We start from the raw sequence: 17598 nt of genomic DNA, 5'->3' as shown, positions 1-17598 counted from the left end.
AATTAAGAGGTCTCTTGGGTTTTGGGACTGTTTCTCTCCCTCGCCGTGTGAAAGTTGCAAGCTGCTAATTGTGTTAGTACATCCTAGACGGAGTCTGTTCTCAAAGCAATACTTTGTAACAACAGAAACAGCACACAGAGACTCCCCGCCCTTTTGTTGTATTTATCTGGCTTTGTTAACGATTGTGCTTTAAAATAGAGATAGAGGATGTATGTGGATGGATGCTTGGTGTGGATAATAACTGAACGATCAGGGAGGTGCCAGCCTAAGAATCCAGTGTCCCTTGGCCGAAGAAGACGTCAACCAGAGGACCCCCGGAGGGCAGACTGGAATCCACCCAACAGCTTCAAGGATGGGAGAACCGAAGAACAAGACGGAGCCGTCAGGAATGTGCCATCTGCTGATTGATTCAGCAACAGCATAATGAAGCAATTCCCATAGGCTGGCATAGGAATACATTCCTATAAAAATGGACTCTAGAAACGGAAAACTTTGGGGTCTGATTCTGCAAACCAACTTCCAGGAGCGTCAGATGTGCATCTGACAAGGCCCTGCTCCCTCCTCGTCTCCAGGCCACCTGGCCAGTGGCTTGGCATGAGCAACTCTAAGGCTGGTAACTATGATAACAACCTTGCAGAACCTCTGTGTGTGTGTGTGTGTGTGTGTGTGTATGAATGAATGTGTGAATAAATATGAAATTGAATGGAATGTTATAGCTATAACTAACTGCTTACTATGATTCTTTCTGTATTCACAATAAATGTGGCATTTTGCCTTTTCCCTTTTAATAAGATCCTGCTGGCTTTTATTTTATTGGTATAACAAATTCCCCCACCCCAGATCACAAAAGGGAATGTTAGGGAGGGGTGCCTAACGTCCTTAAGTAGCTATTATTTGAGAGTTGTAGCGATCAAATCAACCTGCTAGCTCCTATTTTGAAGTCTGTTTGAAACAAAGGCTTAGGATGGTGTAAAAACCTCAGGTATTTTGGAGACTCTTTCAACAGAAACTCTCTTGAATGGCTGCTGGACTGCAAAAGGAGCCATGCTCCCTGTTTTTAACTCTGAAAATATATATTCTATTCTATCACTCGTTGGCCATGCTGTCTTAGTAAATAATGGTGCCTATGTTTCTTGCAGTGTGATCTGTTTAGCATGGAACCACTCACTTTAAACTGCATTTCATCACCGGGCCAAGGTAAAAACCATTTTAACTGGAGTTTTGCTTAATAACTTCAGGTATTACACAGGTTGGATAGGGATTTGGGGGTAATACTAACTAACATTTTTGCTTGTTCTTTAATCCAAAGGCCCAAACACACATGGGGGTGGGGTGGCGTGGGGGGTGGGGGGCGTAACTTTCTGCAATTGGCTTTTAAATGCATGTGGGTTTATTGAAAAGTATTTTGTTGCAAACTGTGTTTTAAACTCTCTCTCTCTCTCTCTGTAAAAAAATAGGTGTTTTTTTTTTTAAAGTATATGGCTGCAAACTGATGGTAATGGTGTGTTTCAAACTAACAGGGTGTTTTTTTACTGTGCAAAATGTGTTTTAAACTGGATTTTAAAAGTTGATTTTAAAAGCAGTTTGGTTTTTATTTTGCAAAATGAGGTCTATTTAAAAAAATGTTTGCGGGTTTGTTGTTTTTTGTTTTAAAGTGGTAGAAATAAACTCAAAACTCCTCTTTGTTGTACAGCCTGAAATGGATTATTTTGTTTTAAAGCTCTGACTTTTTAAATAGACAAACACCCTAATGAATATTTTATTTTTAAGTTTACAAGACAGTTTCATGTGATTTATAATAATCATAATCATAATCATAATAATATTGTCTGCTCCAGAGTACGGTCAAAACATGAGAGACCCTTAGACCAGAGGGTAAACAAGCTTAAAAGAAAAAGAAAAGAGACAGCTGAAAAGAAAAATTCACCAGATGGATGGATGAAGCCCAGTAAATATACTGTGTTTGTGAGGTTATGAGGTTTTGTATTTTAAGTAAATACATCGGTGTGGGTGAGAAAGATGGTAAGGTTAAGTTTTGTTATTTGTTCCTTCGCCCCTAATCGGGTATGTGCAGTTCTCCTGACAATGCTGTAGTCAGAGCTACAGGGACACCTCCACCAGACCAGCCAAAGAACCAGAAATCTGCTTTGAGACCTTTAACAACTCAAAACAGCACAAGAGTGCAGATGAAGCATCAGGGCAGTCCAAACCTCAAATACGTCAAACCTAAGGACAAAACAAAAGACTCTGGTAAAAACCAACCACGCAAACACAACTCCAGTTCCTCAGCGGCCGCCTCCACACCAAGCCCTGAGAAAACCGTGAGTGAAAACGCCCACCTACGATGCTTCCTTCAGAAGACTGAGGGACGCTGTATCCTCGGGGGTTCTAAAAGAACGGGTATTCTAAAAAGGTTTGGGGAAAATATGATGCTTCGTTCAGAATACCGGTGAATGGTGTATCTTCAGGGGGTCTAAAAGAAAGGAGGGCTGGAAAGCACATCAACAAAGCAAAAGCTTTGGTGGGTGACTTTTTGAAAAATACTTCAATTTTTGGCTCTGCGCAGGCGTGACTAGTCGTGGAAAGGGGCCTGGGTAAAAGGGGCACCTCAAGGATACACATCAGCTCAGGTGTAAACAAAAGGGGGGACAAACAAATGGCTGCCAAAAAGTTCCAGGCCAGGGTCATTGTAAAAATTTTAAAAAGGGCTAAAGAGGTAATGGAGAGGGAGGACAAAAAGAGATGCCCTCGACTGGAGGCTCTCAAACTGGCATGTCTGAAAATGGGGAGGTGGAATCAGACTCTCACACAGAGTCTGGTTTAGAAAATTCCCCAGAGGGCTCTCTAGAATGATGGGTCCCCATCTCCTCCCGATGACCCTCACGGAAGCGCCTCACAGTCTGACTCTCAAATAGCATCTGATGTAGATGGTCCTGTAGAGGAACCCCCAAGTAACCCTGAAAATGCAGAGGTGTGTATGGAGAGAGTGAGAAGTTGGCAACGTGAATTACCTAGATTTGGGTGGGTTGGTGTACTGTGAGGAATTTCATTTTGTCAATCTTGAGCAAATAAATTCAGATCAGCAGGTTGTTGAAGCCATACACAGGGGGATACAGTTAGTTCTCCATGAGGTTAATGGTAGGGTGGGCCCTGATGATTATGTTCAGTTACATTTAGTGAGCCGTAATTTAACTAACCCCTTATTTTCGGTCTGAAGAACTAGGGATGAGCTGTCTGCTGAGGATTTCTTCAATCAGACCTGAAAGCTGCCACAGAGCAATAGAGTTGTATGTCAATGGGACATTGCACCTCGTTTTGACAGTTGTAAAAAAACAGGGGTGGGGGCCGCTCGTAGAGTTTTAAATTCTATCCTCAGTAGTCAAATCATCCATAAAAAAGAGACAATGTTTAGTAGACCTGACTTACACGGCTACCAATCTGTGTTTTGCGCGTGGGCTCTTGGCCGTCATGTCCGACCATAAACCTATGGACGCGGAATCGTTAGTGGGGGCGAGAAAGTTGCATGAGAAACTGGGCTGGTCAGATCAAAAAAAGATTATGCTCAGTGACGTAGCAATGTCTGAACAGCATTTAGGAGTCAACATACAGGTGGTGCTGTATGCGGCGAAAGGGGCTTTTTTTAAATGGGGGGGGGCAGTTTACCCCAAGACTTATTTCATCCTGTTGCATGATGAGCATTAATATGGGGTTCTGGTTGTGAAAAAGTTGTTCGGAGCAAAAAATTATGGTGAGTTTTGCCCCACGGTGCACAGTCACGGCCACTCTTGCAGGTACAGCTGCTGCCTCTGCTTGAGCGTAACATGCTCAGACAGCGTGGATGTGCAGCTGAGGTGTCCTCGCCGTAGACTGTATTGTCAGTCCAGAGAGCGTTTAGACAGACACATCGACTGGGCATCGACAGAACAAGCTGAATGCCTGTCTAAAACGTTGTGCGATAAGGGTCAGTATTACGTGGACAAGCGGCACAGGTGTAAAGGGAGGCGCTGTAAGCAGGGTCAGGGTTTGATCGCTGGTGATGTAGACGGTCACCTTGGTTTTATGGACAGCCTTAGAAAGCCCGAATCCTCAGAAAAGTGTATTTGTTATGATTCCGAACACACACAGGAGACTGGGTTGCACACTCCCAATTACATTTTTGCTATGTCCCTCAAGCCGGAAAAGTCCTGGGAATTTAAGGGTGATGAGTGTCTTTCTATGTTTGTTCAGACCTTTATTGGCAAAGAGTTCCGGGTCTACACGTTCCAGGAGCACAATTCCAAAGGTTACGATGCATACTTCATCATTAGACAGTTACTGAAGGAAAAGATGTGCCTAGAACTGATCACTCAGGGTAGTAAACTAATGTGTGTGGAAGTTAAGGCCCTGGGCATTCGTTTTATAGACTCTTTAAACTCCTTGCCCATGAAGCTTGGTAAGCTCCCGCAGGTGATGGGGTTTGAAGGGTGCAAAGGGTATTTTCCACATTTTTTGAACACTTTCGAAAATCAAAATGACGTGCGGCCTATGCCCTATGTGTGGAGCACTATGGTGTGGAAAGCATGATGCCCAGGGAAAAAGCAGAGTTTCTCGACTGGTAGCAGGCCCACAGGGAGGAGAAGTTTGACTTGCAGAAAGAGCTTGTGTATTACTGTCAGCAGGATGTCAAAATTTTGAGACAGCCTTGTATCCTATACAGAAAAGAGATTATGAAAATGATGGAGAAGGGAGATCTAGTAGAGAGAGAACCTGGTAAATTCACCGAGATAAAACTGTGTATAGATCCATTCTGGTACATAGCACTGGCATCTGTCTGCATGGCTGTGTACAGGTTTATGTTTCTGGAGCCTAACACGGTAGCTCTTCTCCCTCCAGACAATGATCACAGGCAGAAAAAGATATTCGACCCCATCTGTTCAGTGGCTGTTGTATACCTCTCACAAAGAAACTATACAAATATGGCATGCTTTACAGGGTGGGGAACTAGAAGTAGGCTCCTACTCTTTAGAGGGTTATGCCAGTGTTGACAGGGTACACACAGCCTTAGAGTTTAACGGGTGTTCTTTTCCACGCTTGTGCCACCTCTCATTGTGAAAAAGCACAAAACCCTATGACGGGGACAACTTTTGGGTTTCTTTATTACAAGACGCAGCTCAAGACCGACTATCTGAAACAACTTGGTTTTGTAGTGAGGACTCTTTGGGAGCAAGAGTGGGAAGTGAGGACAGAAACAGACAGGGAGCTTGCAGGTATTTAAAATGAGCCCAGTTGCCCTAGCCTCTCGTGCCTAGGGATGCTCTTTTTGCGGGGAGGACAAACGCTATCCGCCTATATTACAAACTTAACTCCGGGGAAGAAATCCACTATTATGATTTTACCAGCTTCTACCCTTTTGTAAAGAAAACCAAAGAATACCCTATCGGACACCCCGATATAGTTTATGACAAATTTGGACCCCTTGCAAATTATTTTGGAATTGCAAAAGTTAAAGTGTACCCCACACAAGGCTTCTTTTTCCCATTGTTACCTGTCAGAGTGGGTGGCAAACTTATGTTCCCGATATGCCGAACCTGTGCGGAAACCGAGCAGCAGGAGATGTGCATCCATACTGACAAGGAGAGGGCCATCCTGGGGACTTGGTGCACGGTGGAATTGAACGCGGCCATAGCGAAGGGGTACGCGGTGGCAAAAATATATGAAATCTGGCTTTTTAATGAAAAATCTGATGAACTCTTTTCAGAGTACATCAAATGACACCTCCGCCAGAAACAAGAGGCTTCAGGGTATCCCAGCTGGTGCACAGACGAAGAAAAACAAAATAAGTACATGAACTATTTCTACCAGAAAGAAGGCGTGCGTTTGTGCCAACACAAGATCAGGTTTAACCCCGCTAAACGCCAAATCGCTAAACTCTTTCTAAATTCCCTCACGAGCGAGATCCCGCCAGATCAACACATCACCGAGTTTGTGTCGGCAGGCCCGAAAACCTACGGGTATAAGCTGTCGGGAGGAAAGGCCTGTATGAAAGTCAAAGGTATTACCCTGAACTTGGCAAACTGTCAAAAGATCAACTTTGACAGTTTGAAAGATCTAGTCCTGGACTATTGCACGGGCCTGCGAGAAAACACCTCAAAAAAGAGAGAGGTGCAGCAGCCCTCTATCGTAAGGAACAAAAATCAGTGGTAAATAGAGACCAAAACCCGTAAGAAAACACAGAAAGTCATTTACAACAAGAGGGTCCTAGGAGAAGGGTTTAAAACCCTGCTCTACGGATTTTAAAATGGATACGAGGTGGAAACACCCCTTTTCTGCAATTCTCACAGGGCCTAGCAACTGTGGGAAAAGTTACTTTATAAAAAATGTGTTGGATAATGCCAAACAAAACATTGTCTGTTATGCCTGAGAATATTGGATAACATGGCTAGAAAAAGCATTGCAAGATACACAAGTCTGGGCTTGTTGAAACACATTTTGAGCAAGGCTAGGCATGCCCAAGAATTTAAATGTATTTTCTACAAAGTTCATCACCATCCGGTCGTTTTGCACTAAGTTGTTAGAATACAATTTTAAAGTCCGGTCACAAGATAAACCCTTGCTCCGATGATGTCAGAAAAACACTCAGTGATAGCCGCAGGCGACAGAGCAGGGGTCTTGTAATTGTCTATTGTGAAACACAATGCCTGTGGCATTTTTGTTTAAAAATTTCATAATGCTTTTAGGAAACAACATGCTCTTCGGGGGGTGCCCGTATGAGTCTAAAAACTCTCCACAGTTACGCTCCGCCAGACACAAGGCAAGCCAGTGTTCACCAGGTTGGTTGTGTGGATGCGTGATACAAACCTAGGGGTCTCTGAGACAGCTTGTCGCCAGGGAGCCAAATCACAAGGGAACACATCTAAGAAATTCTCTTTTGCGTAAGGCACCTTGATAAGACACACGAGAGCTGCACGGTGTCCATGTTCACATATGGTCAAGCAGAACGTCTCTCCTCTGATTTCTCTCCATGATGTTGTCAAAAACCCCATGCACGATCAGATTGATGGTGATGGTTAAAGCCTTCCCAAAACGTATTTCTGCTCTCAGGTTCCCGGTTTGAATCAGGGAATAGTCATCGGCGCATTCCTGGTCGGGAGACAGGTCAAAGGCAAACAAGGTGTAACCCTGTGGAAACTCCTCACGGTCGATTAACAGAGAACGATCTGTCATGTGTTTACCAGTGTCTGTACCAGATTCATGTATTCTCTCACGCAGCATCCTGCCTCGAAGTCTGGTTGCAGAGGCTTGGTTGGTATCTGTTCACCATCCACATACAAGGCCACAAAATTAATATCATAATGTTTAAAATGAAAGGGATTTTTAGTGTAACTTCCACTCAAGGCATAAGACAAACCCTAGGACAAGCATTTTGGGTAACTGTCCCAAAAAACAGGTTCTCCTGGTTATTGACCCTGCTGCCCACGGGGATGCTAAACACTTTCATTCCCACACGGTCCACGGGATATTTAGCATTTGTGGTAAGCAGGGACTCCGCGTGCCCCAGACGAACGCTCAGGGCCACCCGTACTTTCTTCACAAAAAGGGATGCTGATACAATGCGCAATTTAAAGCCTTCGGCTGCACTGCCCATTAACAGAAAGCGTCTTATCTGCGCGTCAGTTTAAATTTTCACATCCACTCCGTTCAACAAATGAGACGTATCTGTTCTGATCTGTCTTTATTTCAATGGTAATGGTATCGATGTGGTGTTTTCTGACAGGAACGTGATGAGGTTTATCGTAGGTGATGGTGACAAACTCATTGTTCCTTCCTCAGACAGGGACACAGCGTAACAGGGGAACAGAAAAGTCCCTCACAAACTGGTGTTCTACAATATCTGTGTGCAGATACAGGGAATTAACTCCCCCTGTGATGTCTGCCCAGAAGGGGAATTTTTGGACGCTGCGCTTGGGGCCCAAACCTAGAATGTTAGCTAGCTCCCTGCTGGTAGAAAACATAAAAGTAAAATCAGCGGATTTAAGGCTAACTTTTCTACCCACAGGGTCATCGTTCATGACCACCTCAGGCGGTGGGGGATGACAAGCCACGGTACTGTTCATATGATCCAATCATTCGGGTATGGACGAGTAATAACCTCATCGTAGGATAAAACTCTATGCCATATCTTCAAAGGTGATTTCAAAAGGGGTGTCCTCGTTGATAGCGTTCCAGCTGTGCGGGTGTTGTATTTCCACTAACCCCACCTCCCACGCACCCGGGAGATCCAAGGGCTTAATTAGCTGTATTGTAAAGTTCGAGCTGGTGTTTTGAGGAAAAACTGCAGAGCTGGCATTGCTGGGCAAAGTCATGTAAAACCCGCTGTCGCTCATTTTTCGCTCCCTCAGTCTTTGCAGGAGGAATCTTTTTGTTTGTTTGTGTCTAAACGTCAGAATTGAGAAGCTTCCACCCAGCTGGTAAACTTATCGCCCCCCCCCCGCCCCCGCAAACCATTTCACCAGTAGCTGCTTTTTTCTCCCTTTTCCTTTCTCCGCTAGAACTTTTTCGATCCTGCAAATCTTGTCTTGTTTGGGGTTTACTTTTTGTAAATCTTCAGGGTAAAAAGATCCAGTAACTGTCTCATCCTCGTAATCTTTTAATCGGTATACAGGTCTCGGGCTCCTGGTTAAGGCTTCATCCACTATAAATATCTCATTGGTAAACATCTGTTCACAACCTTTTTCAAAAGCTCCTTTGGTTTTAGATAGTCTCATGTGGTCGCCTTTTCTAAAAGGGGCAACAACCGGTTTTATTTTAAAACCGTCTCTATCAACCGGTTTCCATATCTTCAGAGAATTGGAAGGGTTAACATCAGTGGGTCTGGTACGTAGAGTTCTGTAAAAGCTCTGGTTGTAACTCTTCATAAAGTCAGGTAACAGGTCAATGTGGCGAAAGGCGTTATGGGCTGTAAAATATCGCCACATCCTCCACATCTTTTTCAAGTTCTGTTAAAATCGCTCCACAACCCCTGCTTTGACTTCATTATCAGTAACAAAAAGCGTGAACGCTTTGCCGTTTCAACAATCTGCTAAAAGGTTTGTTTCAAAATTCTTTCCACCGATTCGTTTGTCATTTTTGAGGCACGCGACCTTGGCAAGAAATAGCTTTAAAGGCCTTGGATTCCTCACCGCTCATCTTGTCTTTTAGGCCTAAGGCCCAGGCATATTTGGATAGAATGTCTATCACTGTTAAGATGTACTTAAAACCGCTGTTGTGTTTGGAGAAGCGGTGCATACAGACCAAATCTGCCTGCCATTGCGCGTCCACATCTGAAACAACGGTCCTGGTTCTTTTAAAACGTATTTGAGCTGGTTTGTGTAAAGTGTAAGCATCCTGGTGTGAAAGCCAAGCTCTTACCTGTCTTCTATTTATAGTTTTATGATGCTTTTTGGCCACTTGAAAAAGAAGACTGACCCCGTCAAAGCCCCCAACTTTCCTGGGGGCTTAACAGATTTTCTTTAACGGAGCCGTCTGTGGAGACATAACTGTTCCTGGGACCGTCTTTTACGAACACAAGTATGGAGGGGGACACGTTCATTCTGACACATTTAAATAAGTTTTATTAATCGCCTGGTTTAACACAATCTTTTACAGCCGCCTGAAACAAAGGATGCCATGATCCCTACCATGAGGGAGTCTGAGCTGGTTCATTATCCCATTTTTGTCCTTTTCTGGATTTTCCTCTTGAGATCTGGGTCTCAGACAGGAGCAAAAACAGCTGATGCGCGATGGATTTACTCCCACAGGGCTACCGATGTGTAATTCTCAAAGGCCTCTAGAAAGGCATCGTCGAGCTGTTGAGAGATTTTCAGACAAAAAAACAGTGTAAGCACCCCACTGCCTGTTTTTAGATTTATGCAATGCCAGGTCGATTCCTAACCCCATTACACCCCCATGATCGACCGTCGCTTCTTAGTCATTCATTTACCTGAGCGCCGTCTTTCCCGTTCACCTTGTGACTCCCCCAAGCCACAATCGCCTTCCAACTTTAGGGCATGGACAATGAGAGGCTGTCACACTCATCGGGGTGCCTCACAAAGGTTTGGATTTTGGGGTCGGGTTCCGACGTATCCATCAAGGGTTGAGTCAAAGGGCCCTCCTCGGAACTGTCACTGCCGTAGCGCTTTCTCCACACAACTCCAAAGGTCCTCGGAGCTAAAACAAAATCTTAAGGTCTCACGGGGGTGGTAAAGGAGTCCATGTTTCCTCTCAGCCTTTCCACAATTTCTAAAACATGTCTTCTTGGTAAGAGATGGCGTCCTCTGCCCAGCGCTGGGACTTATGGGGTGATGGTGCTGCACTCTGATTGGCAGAGGGCGTTGGGAGGAGTTCTTAGAGGGCTCACATGACCCTCTTCTGGACGGTTCACCCAATCCGAGAACCTGCCCCATTTTGGTCAAATCTCTTCTCGGGGCGGTCCTCTGCAGCCGAAACCCATCGCGATTGGTAGAAGGTGGTGGGAGGAGTTCTTAGAGGGGTCACACGAAGCACTTCCAGACGGGTCACCCCACCCCGGAATCCCCCCAGTTGGTCAAATCTCCTCTTGGGGTGGTCCCCAGTGGCTCAAACCCCTCCTGATTGGTAGAGGGCGGTGGGAGGAATTCTTAGAGGGGTCACACAAACCACTTCCAGACAGATCACCCCACCCCGCAACTCCCCATGATTGGTCAAACCTCCTCTCGGGGTGGTCCCCAGTGGCTCAAACCCCTACTGATTGGTAGAGGGCGGTGGGAGGAATTCTTAGAGGGGTCACACAAACCACTTCCAGACACATCACCCCACCCCAGAACTCCCCATGATTGGTCAAACCTCCTCTCGGGGTGGTCCCCAGTGGCTCAAACCCCTACTGATTGGTAGACGGTGGTGGGAGGTATTCTTAGAGGGGTCACACGAACCACTTCCAGACAGGTCATCCTGCCCCGGAACTCCCCCTGATTGGTCAAATCTTCTCTTGGGGCGTTCCTATCAGGGCAAAACCCATCCCGATTGGTAAAGGACAATGGGAGGAGTTCTTAGAGGGGTCACATGATACACGTTGCTTCCGGTCATTTGTCTGCCTTGACCCTGGAAGTAATACCTCATGGCTTGGGACTTCCAGTGACCGGTGGGCAAGGCTTACGAGGGCCAAGGGTGCGGTTAACGTTTGATTGACGGTAGGGCCCTTATACTACTGGACTGCCTTGTTCTCTTTGTCTCCCGCTTCATTCCCCAAGCACTCGGCCAGGACAGATGTCATTTAGGACCTCAGTTGCCACCAGCTGGACAGAGGGACTTGGGTCTTTCTTGAGGACCTGGAGAGCTGAAATGACAGAGGACAACATGTTAGTGTACAGACTGTCAAATCACAGCTCAGCGTGATCACAGAATCTTGAAGTACCAGAGCAGAATGATCACATGGTAAAATGTGAAACTGGGCTCAGTCCTTCTATTGGGATGGAAAATACATGAGAGATGAATATGCCTCACTTTTCATATTGTCACCTGTGCCTGAAATAGCTGGAGACTTACTACCTCTGAATACCACGCTACAGAAGCTCTCCAATACAAAGAAAGCTTTAGGTTCCTCCATTGGCTCCCTTCCGTGCTCCCAACAAGTGGGGAGACCCTGACTCGACCAGAAAGTCATCCACTCTGCTGTAAATGGAAGAAGGTCCATTGTTTCAATAGCTTCCACTTTTCAGTTTATTTTCCATCTCTATTCAGGAGCCACGGTCTGAGCTCCAATAACCCTGGAATTGAACAGAGGCCAAGTCCAAGCTGCTTTGTGCAGGATGCAGGGCACCTACTGGAAGAAAAATTGCTGGTGGGAAATTTGGGGTAGCAGAAAGTGGCTACAATTTCTCCTCACCTGGGGAGTCCACAGAGAGCCAATAAAGCCCAAAGAGTGGATAGCACTGGCTGCGGAGGGGGCCTTGCCAGGACAACCAGGAGATGCACGGACTCACATCACACCCTCTGCAGCTGCCTCCTTCAGGGGAAATTAAAGCTGACTTTCTACTGGGCGAGAGTGAATTTGTCCCTTGATGTGTGGCTGATGCACTTTGCACCAGTGGTATCGGTTACTGCTGCTTGTCAGCTAAATTCCTTTAGAACTCACGGATGAGCAGAACTTCAGCTGTATTTATTACTTACACATCAGCAGATGTTCCAGATCCAGCCATTTCATACGCTGCCTGTCTGTGTGTTCCAGGATGATGCCTAAATACACAATGGAAAACAAACAACAACAATAAAACCTTCCCTTGTTGAATGCAAAGTGATATTAGCAGCCCCTAGACAGGTCTTTGGCCTCTCCTACTGTGGGCCTAAGGGTGAGCTGTGGGCAAGAGGATGCTAGTGCAGTTTAGAGTCCACACTGAAGAGAATGAGAAAGACTTTTTTTTTTTTAAGAATGTTTACACAAAACCCATTTGCTTTAAAGAGTCTGTGTTCCTCTTGCCACTGCTGTCACTTATTGGAGACATACTAAGCTAGTGTCTTGGTCTAGTGGTCTGAGCAAAGGACTGGGGCCAGGAATAAGTGAGTTCTAAGCAGGGATCCCACAAGGTGACTGATAGGTGAGACTTAGGCCACAATGCCTGCCTGTCTCACCTGGGTATGCTTGGGAGAAGAGGGCACCGGGCCAAAGCGGAGGAACCTTTTGCCTCCTTGACAAGGTGGTGTGGCCAGGAACCTGAAACAGCAGGCGCTGAGGGCAGGTGGGCTGCATGCCTCCCAATGATGAAGTAGTAGTGAAGAGCACTGAGCAACACTGTGGGTGGGTCTGCACTTTGAGCGAGGGGGATCACTCCCAGTTCAATGGGACAGGCCCACACTAGCTCGCACAGCGCTCGCATGCTAAAATTAGAATGTAGCTAAAGCAGCACGAGCAGTGGGAGGAGCTAGCCACCTTGAGAATCGACTTTGGGGTTTGGATGGGATCATACTTGGGGTGGTTAAACCTCCTGCTGCTCCTGCCATCGCAGCTACTCTCTATTTTTAGCACTCAGGGCTAGTGCGGGTATGTCTCATCAAGCTGGGAATTAGACCCCAGCTCCAAGTGTAAACATGCCCTATGAGACAGTGTCCCAGCCTCTACCACTAAATGACTGCACCGTGCTTTCCCTGCAACAATCCCAAAGCACTTTATAGCAAGTCATGATTTCCTCCGACCACCACACTGGAGAGGTAGGGATATTAACCTCCCCATTTATGTATGGGAAACTGAGGCACAGAGAGATTAATGGCAGCTCAGTGCTGCACAGTGGGAATTTTTTCTCTCTCCCTCAATGGGAATACCAAAAGGGACACTGGGCATCATCTCTCACCAGCTAACTTGGCTGCAACTGCCCGGATCTCTTCCCAGCTGCTAAAGAAGTATGTGATGGTGCTTTTGTACAAGTTCTCCAGCAGCTCGGCATTCTCTTTGGCCTAGAGGAAATCAGGGACACATGAGCTCTCTCTGGCTAGAAGTGCCCTTTGACTGCCAGCACATGCTTTTACGAGCCACAGGTAAATCAGAGAAAGAACAGGTGACTGGGTGGACGTGGGAAAAATGGGGATCTGTGGCAGATTTACATTTCCCATCACCCTCAGTCATATATCCCACTCTGACCGTTATTTCCATTACCCATCACACATCCCCTCCACACCTCTACACCACCACATGCCACTCCAGTCAAGAATCTCAGACACTTCAACAGCTCACTCACAAGGTGTCTGCAAATGTCCACCTGGAGCTCTTCAGGCTTCAGCTTGGCTGTGCCATCAAGGTGTTGATTCACGGCAGTTTGGAGCCTCTTCAGTCCCAAAAACGGGACACAGAGGTGAAACGTAGCTCTGCATTCCTGAAAAAAAGAAAGCGTGTCACACCATTTAATTGTTCCCTACTGAGCGCTTTGGTCATTCAAAGGGAACTCATCTGCTTGACTGCTCATCTATTCCAGGATAAAAAGGGATTCATCTGGATGTAATTGGCAGAAAACATGCAGGAATGACTAATAGAGGGGAGAGCTTCCACTGCAACCTGGAGGTAGCATCAATGTCTTTTTGGAACAGATCTACCTATGAAAGCTGCTTCACCAGGTCTCTCTTCTGTTCTGGGGAGGCAGGGGCCTGGGGTGCAGAGACAGACAGGAATAGAGAGCTGTCGGGCTCAGACCCAGGACCTATCCTGGATTCTGGTGAGGCAGCCATGGAGCAACCTGGCGGGAACTGACTCAGCAGGAGGGCAATGAACTGAGGGGAGAATTTGGGCCTCCACAGCAGGCAGGAATAGCAGAGCTCCCCTGGCATTGGGAGGAAGATTCCTTTGGCTTAGTAAATAAGTCACTCTCGGTCTTACCACTGAAACCCTGGGGTTCGGGTCTTGGAGGTGCAGCAGAAGTGTGACCCAGCTCTGTCTAACCTGCTCGGCGAAATAGCCCTTCCATTTTCTTTTGGTCAGGCGGGCCAGGATGCCAAACAGGACAAAGGACAATAAACGAAGAGCATCGTCCTCCTACAGCCAAGAAAGCCCCACAAGTTAGTAACTAAGGGACAATCACATCACGTACCTCGCACAGCCATCTCTTCTACGCTAAAGTCGAGGGATTCCAACTACAGCTAGTCGGAAACACTTTCATGAACTAATTTTTGATTCGAATTTGCTGATTCATCAAACTATTTTAGCGACAGTTCCATTTGGATGAAATTCCTCCAGAAGCCAGGCAGGGGTCCTTAGAAACCTGCCTGCTGTCTTGCCAGTGCACCCATTCAGCTCCTTGGAAGCCCATCTAGCAGGCTGACTGGGATCGTGGGCTTCCAAACCCCCAGCGTCTGGGACCCCAGCTCTCAAATTGGCAACTCCCTGGCACTTCTAGCTCCCACAGTTTCCTGGGTTCCCAGCACCGGGATAGTCTGAGAGCAGACTGCCCGGACCCAAGGCTTTCAATAGAGCTCGGCTGAGAATAGTCATTCTGTTTCACAAAGAGTTTTGAAGTTTGGGGAGAGGGATTCCCACAAATAGGAACAAAACCAAAATTTGAAATCTCAGAATTCTCTGCAAAACGGAATCATTCCAACCCTCTCACGTAAAAATGGTATAGAGCAGGCCCAACACTCTCTATTGTACCTTGGAACCCCCTTTTCATGGTTATCTAGCTACCTAATCTAGTATTCAGACTTTCTTTGAGGTTCTCAGTGGCAAGAAAGAAGAACAGAAGGGGGAGACTGTGGGAGCAGGGATGTCATCCCCATCCTCCTAATGTTCTCCTCCTCCGTAAAACACCTCTCTTCCCTGGGGCCGAAACATCTCTTCACTCTGACATGAGCAATGCCCAGGGAGTAAATGGAGTCTAATCAAGATCGGTTGAACTGGGGTGGAGAGTTCTGGTCACATACGTTGTCAAAGTAGGTCCGGATCTGTTGGGTGAGGTCTCTGAAGGAAGAACCTATGTCCTTCTCTTTCAGCTCCTTCAGGACTTTGGCCACTGCTTTCATGCTCTCGCCAATGACTTCAGAACTGAAAGGGTCACTTAAGGCCCTGATCAGTATGACCATAAGAAACTTCTTGTGCTTTTTCACCTGGACAAACATACGACATTAAAGAACACTTATCACTGATCACACTTCTAATACGTTTTCTTTAGCAGTTATGAAGCTGTGGGAATTTCATATCCCCCTCCCACCCCCCGGAGACCTATAGCTATATTTCAGACCAGGTTCCAGCTACAATGAGCCAAACTCGGGGCCATAATACACCTGTGTCATCCTATTATTAGATTCCTAGTTACTTAGATTCCAAGGCCAAAAGGAACCCTTGTGATTATCCGGTCTGACCTCCTGCATAACATTGAACTTCCCCGAAATAGACTCTGTTGGAACTAGAGTGTATCTTTTAGAAAAACGTTCAATCTTGATTTTAAAATTGCTAGTGACAGAGAATCCACTACAACCCTTGGTAAATTGTTCCAATGGTTAATTAAAATTACCATTAAAAATCAATGCCTTATTACCAGTCTGAATTAGTCTAGCTTCATTTTCCCCCATTGAATCTTCTTATCCCTTTGTTTGCTAATGGGAAGAACCCATTCTCAAAATGTGCTCCCCATGTGAGTAGTTCTAGTCCTCAAGTCACTCCTTAACCTTCTCTTTGTAAAGCTAAATAGATTGAGCTCCCTGAGTCTATCACTAGAGGTATCTTTTCCAATCCTTTGAGAATTCTTGGGACTCTTCTCTGAATCCTCTCTAATTTATCAGCATCCTGCTTGAATTGTGGACACCTGATCTGGACACAGCAGTCCAGCAGTGCTCACATGAGCGTCATATTCAGAGGGAAAAGAACTTCTTTACTCTTAGTCAAGATTCCTCTCTTTATGCCTCTAAGGTCATTTCAGCCCTTTTGGCCACAACTTCGCATTGGGACACCTTATGTTCAACTGATTCTCTGCCATGACTCAAGTGGTTTTCAGCATCGTTGCTTCTTGGGATAGAGTCTCTCATCCTGTAAGTATGGCCTGCATTTTTTGTTCCTAGATGGAGACATTTACACATGGTCATATTAAAGTGCACAGATTGTTTGCTTATGCCCAGCTTAGCAAAGGATCTAGCTTGCTCTGTATTGACTGCAAAGAGGTTACTCGGGTATGTGGGAGAGCAGAATTTGGCCTAGTGCATTGTGTGCAGCCTCTGTAAACTCCGAACAATTATTTCCCTTGGTTTCTCTAGTTATGCTGCATTCTAGTCAGTATTCTCTCTTACCTTCTCAGGCGCCCCATAGACTAAATTTCCCAGGCCTCTTACAGCCATCTGCCGGACAATGCTGTTCCTATCATGGGACTTTTCTTCCAAGATGTGTAAGACTGGCTTAAGGAACTTCTTCTCCCTGAGCATGGGATCACTCATTAGCTGAAAGAAAATCAACCTGTCCATTAGCCCCAATATGATCGTTAAGATTGGGAATAGAATTTGAGCCGACATGTCATACACTAAAAACAACAAGGAGTCCTCCTACAGCCCCAGTTTTGAGGATACAGAGAAATATGGCTACCCCTCTGATACTTGGCACATAATACACTGTAACTTTAGTATTCCACACAAATGAGAAAGGTCTACAAAACATGGAGCTTTCCTTTTGGGCACTAGAATAGGGATCCACTCACCTCTTGAGAGCCTCTTAGTGGCTGGGTATGGTATCACAGTCCTTTTCTCACCCCTCGTGCACCCTGCCAGCTGTCCTCAGTGAGTCTTCTGTGGCTCAGGCCTCTGGCTGAGTCCCAAAGTCCAAATGAACCCCTTCTGGGGTAGTCAAGAACAGTCCCATTGCCCTCACTAGGGTCTCCAGCCCCAGCTCTGGGTCCTTTACATTCTGCCCTTTGTTCAAGCTCTCCATTAGCATTGTCCCCTCCATGGGGCTTATGCCACTGTTGGTGGTAGGGGAACCTGGGCCTGCCCCTAACTCTGGGTTCCAAACCATGGATCCTATAAACAGGAGCTAGGCACTGCTTGATTTCAGTTCATTGTCGCTTCTTCCTACCCGCCACTTTTAGCTTCACCCTCACCTCAGGGTTAAAGTTCTTCGGGACTCTCTTCCTGAAAACCCAGCTTAAG

The 17598-nt window shown here is 46.1% G+C and overlaps 1 long non-coding RNA gene across 1 annotated transcript; it reads left to right on the top strand.

The window, feature by feature from the left end:
* The first annotated feature begins 514 nt into the window (after positions 1 to 514).
* Positions 515 to 1915, top strand: LOC141975134 (uncharacterized). Its single transcript, XR_012635873.1, has 3 exons — positions 515 to 613; positions 1140 to 1197; positions 1839 to 1915. It is a non-coding gene; the product is annotated as an uncharacterized LOC141975134 (long non-coding RNA).
* The last annotated feature ends 15683 nt before the right edge of the window (positions 1916 to 17598 follow it).

Source organism: Natator depressus, chromosome 20, assembly GCF_965152275.1.
Source record: "Natator depressus isolate rNatDep1 chromosome 20, rNatDep2.hap1, whole genome shotgun sequence".
NCBI lineage: Eukaryota > Metazoa > Chordata > Testudines > Cheloniidae > Natator > Natator depressus.
Note: the sequence above shows the minus strand (reverse complement) of the source record. Positions and strands in the feature narration are given on the sequence as shown.